Raw genomic sequence first — 7140 nt, 5'->3', positions numbered from 1 at the left:
CTTTGGATCTTAAGGAGTAACTCAACTGCCAAATGTGATGTGCTGGCGAGACTCGTCAGCATATTCCTCAGCAATTCGGGCTCCATTCCCGCAGACCGAAAGGGAAGACAGAGCGCACAGTACAAAAAATGTTGAAAGATGGCGCCAGTTGTGGACGGAAGCAGAAGGATGGCTGGGATGCGAATCAATGCATCACAGGGAGTTGGGACAGGACCCAGAATGCCCCGCACCCCCCACCTCCTTCCCACAACCCACAGCACCAGAATGGGAAGAGGTGCTCTGTGGGATAGCTGCTGTGATGGGGCAAGACCAGATGGCTACAGTAAAGTAGTGAGGAACAGGTATGTTAGCCCCAGGCTAAACAAATCTCTGGTACCATGGTAACCAAATGGCAGTTGCTCCAGGCTAATCAAGACACCTGGGGCCAATTAAGATCCTTCTAGAAGGCAGGAGAGACAGCTAGATTGATTGGGACACCTGAAGCCAATCAAGGACTGGCTGGAACTAGTTAAAAGCCTCCCAGTTAGTCAGTGTGGTGTGGGTGTCAGGAGCTATAGGAGGGAGCTGTGCGGTTGGAGGAATAAAGTAGTACGAATCCATATCAGGTGCAAGGAAGGAGGCCCTGAGGTAATTGTGAAGAAGATATTGAGTGGGGGCTGCTGTGGGGAAGTAGCCCAGGGAATTGTACACGCCCTATTTCCAAAAAGTCAGCTTTCATAGCTGCTAAGTTTAGGGTCCCTGGACTGGAGCCCGGAGTAGAGGGTGGGCCCGGGCTCCCCCCTCCCCTCCCTGATTAATCACTGATACTGGGAGACAACAGAGACTGTGTGAGGGAGGGTTGTTTCTCCTCACCTCCCTTGCTGGCTTATGATGAAAATGGCTCAGTAGACTGTAACCCTTGACTCTAGAGAGAGAAGGGCTATGTGGAGGGTCACACTGAGCCTCTGAGGCTAGCAAAAATCCATCAGGAAACGCTGGACCCACGGAGTCAAGGACAGAACTTTGTCACAACTGGTGTCAGAAGTGGGATCATCATTCACAGCGTGGCAGAAGAAAGAGGTTAAAAAATGCACTGGGGTTTTGGATTTGTTTTTGGTTTTGGGTTTTTTTGGTTTGCTTTGTATAACAATGGAGGAGGTGGTAAGAGCTCTGGTACAAGCCACTGCAGCCCAGCAGGAGGCCACCCGGGTTCAGGCAATGGCGCAACAGGAGTCTATGCGGCTACAGCAAGAAACCAATCAATTATTAATGGACCAGGCAACCCAAGATCGTGCCCTCTTGTGAGAGGTAGTGGACAAGCTAAAGATCCTCACCACCCAGGCCCGGGGGTCAGATGGGACGCGAACCCTGAGGGCCACTGGTTGTCTGCCAAAGATGACATCAGAAGATAACATAGAGGCATATCTCCTCTCATTCGAAAGGACTGCTCAGCGTGAAACGTGGCCCCAGGAGCAGTGGGCCAGCATTCTCGCCCCTTTTTTGTGCGGAGAGGCCCAGAAGGACTACTTTGACTTGCCTGCCACTGACTATACCCAACTGAAGGCAGAGATCCTAGCACGATCAGGGGTGACGGCAGTGGTACGGGCCCAGAGGTTCATGGAGTGGAAGTACCAGGAGAACAAACCCCCCAGCTATTCGACCTCATACACCTCGCGCGGAAGTGGTTACAGCCCGAGGTGTGCAGCCCAGAGGAGATTTTGGAAACCCTGGTCATGGACCATTACATGCGAGGACTGCCACCAGATCTCCGCAAATGGGTAGGCCAAAACGATCCATCCTCTTATGATGAGATGATCACGCTGGTAGAAAGACGCATGACAGACAGGGAATTGACCCGACTACCCAAGGAAGGCCCCTTTCGAAGCAAGCACCCGACCCCAACCCTGGAAGGTGGGACTGCCAAACCCCTGGGGAGTCCTAGGTGGAGGAAGGGGGGGGGCCTGAAAACCAGTGGGAACCTCAGAAGGAAGGGATTGGCCTGAGTGGGGGGAACCTTGGGACTAAGCCCCCTAACCTCCGTGATAGGGGAGTGATTAGAAACAATTATAGATATTACACATGTGGGGAGTGGGGACACATAGTAGCACAGTGTCCCAGCACTGAGGAGCCTATGTAATGCAATTTGGGGGATTGGGAGATCCCGTGCTCCCTTATCCACCTTGCAGACGTCACATTAGCCCCGCATAACTACACCAGGCTGGTGAAGATAAATGGAACAGACACTACAGCGCTTGTGGACTTGGGGAGTGCTATCACCCTTATATCGGGTAAGCTGGTAAAAAGTAGCCAGCTGCTACAAGCCAAACATGTAGCAGTGACGTGTGTGCATGGGGCCATGAGCCATTACCCCACCATCCCAGTGGAGATAGAGGTTCAGGGGAACCCCATTGAGGTGACAGTGGGCGTGGTTCCTAAACTCCCATATCCTGTAGTCATGGGGAGGGACTATCCAGGGTTTGATAAATTTACTTCCCCCGGAGAGACTAGAGGGAAGTGGGGACCCTGACGGCAGTGACTCATCATTGGGGGAATGTCAACCCCCAATGTTCGCTGAGATTTCCCAGGATCTATTCTCAGCCCCCCAAAAGGCCCGGAAGACAAAAAAAGAGAGGAAGGCTGCGAAGGCCTTGGGAACCCGGATCCTGACCCAGAGCCAGAAGACCGCCTTAGTAGGCAGAGGGACATGAGCAACCATCAGAGAAACTACCACCATGGAAGGTTAGCCAGCGGCTGGCCCCAGCCATGACAGTGGTGAGCCGTTGGAAGAAGCAGAAGCTGGCCCCTGGGAGCTCAGACAGGTTAGTCCCGGGAGAGAGACTTTCGGGCGGGACCAGGCAGAGGACCCTAGATATGATAACGTCAGGAAAGAGGTGGCTGAGATAGATGGGATACCAGTGGAGGGGAAGGTCCGGGGTCCAGGACCTTACTTTATAGTAAAGAAAGATCTCCTGTACTGCGTGGTGCAAATGCAGGAGCAGGAGATGCATCAACTTCTGGTGCCACGAAAACATCAAAAAGCCATATTGAGCCTTGCCCACAGTCACCTGTTTGGAGGACACCTGGGGTAGAGAAAACCCAGGCACGGATCCTGCGGAGGGAGGTTCTTCTTGCCAGGAGTACATGAAGATGTCTGGCGATACTGCACCTCTTGTCCAGAGTGTCAGCTACATAGCCCTCGCCTGCACTTGTGGGCCCCTTTGATACCTCTTCCAATAATAGAGGTACCATTTGAACACATAGTCATGGATCTGATTGGGCCCCTAGAGAAGACAGCTAGGGGCCACTAACATGTGCTTGTTCTACTAGACTATGCAACCCGATACCCAGAAGCCGTCCCCCTATCAACACGGCTTCCAAGACAATAGCTAAGGAGCCAATACAGATCTTTTCCTGGGTTGGGCTACCCAACGAGATACTGACTGATCAAGGGACACCTTTCGTGTCCAAGTTGATGAAAGATCTCTGTTCATTGCTCCATGTACAAGCTCTACGGACCTCTGTATACCACCCACAAACAGACGGTCTTGTGGAAAGTTTCAATAGGACCCTCAAGGCCATGATCAGGAAAGTGGTGAGCCGGGATGGGAAAGATTGGGATACCCTATTGCCTTACCTCATGTTCGCCATCCGGGAAGTCCCACAAGCCTCCACAGGTTTCTCTCCGTTCGAACTACTATACGGGCGCCACCCCCGGGGCATATTGGATATAGCCAGAGAAGCCTGGGAAGAGGAGCCAAATCCCAGAAGGAACATAGTCGAGCATGTACTGCAAATGAGGGATTGGATAGCCCGAGTTACACCCATTGTACGGGAACACTTGGAGAAGGCACAGGAAACCCAATGAACCCATTATAACCACCAAGCAAAGCTTCGACGGTTCCAAGCAGGGGATCAAGTGATGGTCCTGGTGCCCACAGCAGAAAGTAAGCTGTTGGCCCAGTGGTAGGGACCCTACGAAGTGATCAAAGCCGTGGGAGAGGTAAACTATAAAGTGCGGCAGCCAGGCCACAGGAAACTGGAGCAAATTTACCACATCAATCTTCTAAAACCTTGGCATGATCGAGAGGCATGCTTAGACACCCAGGAGACTCTTCCCCAGGAGGACAACTTACATGAGCAAGTGAGGATATCACCCAACTTGACGCCGATCCAAAACATCGAGGCAGCCGACATGATTAATCGCAACCGAGATGTGTTCTCTACAAAACCGGGGCGGACGACTGAGACCTATCACCATATCCGCACAATCCCTGGAGCCAAGGTAACATTGAGACCCTAACGAATCCCAGCAGCTAAAAGAGAAGAAATCAAGGCCGAAGTAAAGAAAATGTTAGAATTAGGGGTTATTGAAGAATCTTACAGTCAGTGGTGCAGTCCAATTGTTCTAGTGCCTAAACCTGACGGTACCATGAGATTCTGTAATGACTTTTGCCGACTGAATGAAGTATCCCAATTCGATGCATATCCCATACCACGCATCGACGAATTGGTTGACCGACTGGGTAGTGCCCAATTCTTGACTACACTGGATCTGACAAAAGGGTATTGGCAGATTCTCCTGACCAAAGAAGCTAAAGAAAAGACAGCGTTCTCCACCCCGGATGGGCTATTCCAGTACACCGTCCTCCCTTTTGGGCTACATAGGGCCCCGGCCACATTCCAGTGCCTCATGGATAAGCTGCTGCGCCCCCATACTAGTTATGCAGCCGCATACTTAGATGATGTCGTCATCCATACGCCAGACTGGGGAACCCACTTGGAGAAAGTTGAGGCAGTACTGCACACCTTAAGGCGGGCTGGCCTCACTGCTAATCCCGCTAAATGTGCCATAGGGCTGGCAGAGGCTAGGTACCTGGGATATATTGTAGGGAGGGGCATAGTGAAGCCCCAAATGAATAAGCTAGAGGCGATTGAAAACTAGCCCTGGCCGACCCGAAAGAAGCAGGTCCGCACGTTCCTAGGCGTGGTAGGCTACTACCAATGTTTTATTCCCCATTTCGCCACTAGGGCAAGTCCCCTAACAGACCTGGTGAAGGCCCGAGGTCCAGACATGGTGAAGTGGACCGATGCAGCAGAGGGGGCATTTATAGACCTTCAGACGGCCCTCTGTAATGACCCTGTACTCATAGCCCCGGACTTTAACAAGGAATTTATCTTACAAACAGATGCTTCTGAGGTGGGGTTGGGGGCAGTTCTGTCGCAAATGGTGGGAGAAGAGGAACACCCGATTCTCTACCTAAGCAGAAAGCTTCTCCCAAGAGAACAGAAATATGCAGTAGTTGAGAGAGAATGCCTTGCTGTCAAATGGGCCATGGAGACACTGCACTATTACTTCTTAGGCCAGCGATTTACTCTTGTGACGGACCATGCACCCCTCCAGTGGATGCAGCGGAATAAGGAAAAGAACACAAGGGTCACCAGGTGGTTCTTATCCCTCCAACCGTTCCAGTTCCGCATACGGCACAGGGCTGGATGCCACCATGGCAACGTTGATGGTCTGTCACAAGAACACTGCCTGGCGTCCCTAGTTGCCCAACTCCATGGTGTTGAGCGGGGGGCGGGGATATGTGATGGGGCAAGGCCAGATGGCTACAGTAAAGTAGTGAGGAACAGGTATGTTAGCCCCAGGCTAAACAAATCCCTGGTACCATGGTAACCAAATGGCAGTTGCTCCAGGCTAATCAAGACACCTGGGGCCAATTAAGATCCTTCTAGAAGGCAGGAGAGACAGATAGATTGATTGGGACACCTGAAGCCAATCAAGGACTGGCTGGAACTAGTTAAAAGACTCCCAGTTAGTCAGTGCGGGGTGGGTGCCAGGAGCTATAGGACGGAGCTGTGCTGTTGGAGGAATGAAGTAGTACAAATCCATATCAGGTGCAAGGAAGGAGGCCCTGAGGTAATTGTGAAGAAGATATTGAGTGGGGGCTGCTGTGGGGAAGTAGCCCAGGGAATTGTACATGCCCTATTTCCAAAAAGTCAGCTTTCATAGCTGCTAAGTTTAGGGTCCCTGGACTGGAGCCCGGAGTAGAGGGCGGGCCCGGGCTCCCCCCTCCCCTCCCTGATTAATCACTGATACTGGGAGACAACAGAAACTGTGTGAGGGAGGGTTGTTTCTCCTCACCTCCCTTGCTGGCTTATGATGAAAATGGCTCAGTAGACTGTAACCCTTGCCTCTAGAGAGAGAAGGGCTATGTGGAGGGTCACACTGAGCCTCTGAGGCTAGCAAAAATCCGTCAGGAAACGCTGGACCCCCGGAGTCAAGGACGGAACTTTGTCACACTGCCCACAATGCACCGCTCCCAATGCCGCTGCAATTGCTGCAAATGTGGACACGCCTGTGCGCTTGCAGCTGTCAGTGTGGACAGACTGCAGTGCTTTCCATACTGTGCTCTATGAAGGCAGGTTTAACTCAAAGTGCTCTATGGGAAGAATTAGTAGGGGAAGCAAAAGTGGATGGGTACCTGGGAGGCAGTGACCATGAGATGGTCGAGTTCAGGATCCTGACACAAGGAAGAAAGGAGAGCAGCAGAATACAGACCCTAGACTTCCGAAAAGCAGACTTTGACTCCCTCAGGGAACAGATGGGCAGGATCCCCTGGGAGAATAACATGAAGGGCAAAGGGGTCCAGGAGAGCTGGCTGTATTTTAAAGAATCCTTATGGCGGTTGCAGGAACAAACCATCCCGATGTGTAGAAAGAATAGTAAATATGGCAGGCGACCAGCTTGGCTAAACAGTGAAATCCTTGCTGATCTTAAACGCAAAAAAGAAGCTTACAAGAAGTGGAAGATTGGACAAATATAAAAATATTGCTCAGGCATGCAGGAGTGAAATCAGGAAGGCCAAATCACACTTGGAGTTGCATCTAGCAAGAGATGTTAAGAGTAACAAGAAGGGTTTCTTCAGGTATGTTAGCAACAAGAAGAAAGTCAAGGAAAGTGTGGGCCCCTTACTGAATGAGGGAGGCAACCTAGTGACCGAGGATGTGGAAAAAGCTAATGTACTCAATGCTTTTTTTGCCTCTGTCTTCACGAACAAGGTCAGCGCCAGGACTGCTGCACTGGGCAGCACAATATGGGAAGAAGGTGACCAGCCCTCTGTGGAGAAAGAAGTGGTTTGGGACTATTTAGAAAAACTG

This window comes from Malaclemys terrapin, chromosome 1, assembly GCF_027887155.1.
Source record: "Malaclemys terrapin pileata isolate rMalTer1 chromosome 1, rMalTer1.hap1, whole genome shotgun sequence".
In the NCBI taxonomy this organism is placed as follows: Eukaryota; Metazoa; Chordata; order Testudines; family Emydidae; genus Malaclemys; species Malaclemys terrapin.
This window is presented reverse-complemented; position numbering follows the sequence as displayed.